The following is a 359-nucleotide window of genomic DNA, read 5'->3' on the forward strand; positions in this document are numbered from 1 at the left end:
ATGAAACACTGTCTGGATGGCCGCGCCCAGCGAGTGGTGGGGACTGGAGATAAATCCAGTTGGCAGCTGGTCACAGGCAGACCAGTGTTCCCCAGGGATCAGTACTGGGGCTTGTTCTCTTGCACATCTTTATCAATGATTTATCGAGTGCACCCTCAGTCAGTTTGGAGACAACACCTAGTTAGGTGGGTGTTTTCATCTGCCTGAAGGTAGGAGGGCTCTACAGAGGGATCTGGACAGGCTGGAGCGATGGGCCAAGACCACTGGTACGAGGTTCAATAAGGCCAAGGGCTGGGTCCTGCACTTGGGTCACACCAACCCCCTGCAGCGTTACAGGCTGGGGGAGGGTTGGCTGGAAA

The sequence above is a fragment of the Buceros rhinoceros genome, unplaced genomic scaffold (assembly GCF_000710305.1).
Source record: "Buceros rhinoceros silvestris isolate BGI_N320 unplaced genomic scaffold, ASM71030v1 scaffold6770, whole genome shotgun sequence".
Taxonomy (NCBI): domain Eukaryota; kingdom Metazoa; phylum Chordata; class Aves; order Bucerotiformes; family Bucerotidae; genus Buceros; species Buceros rhinoceros.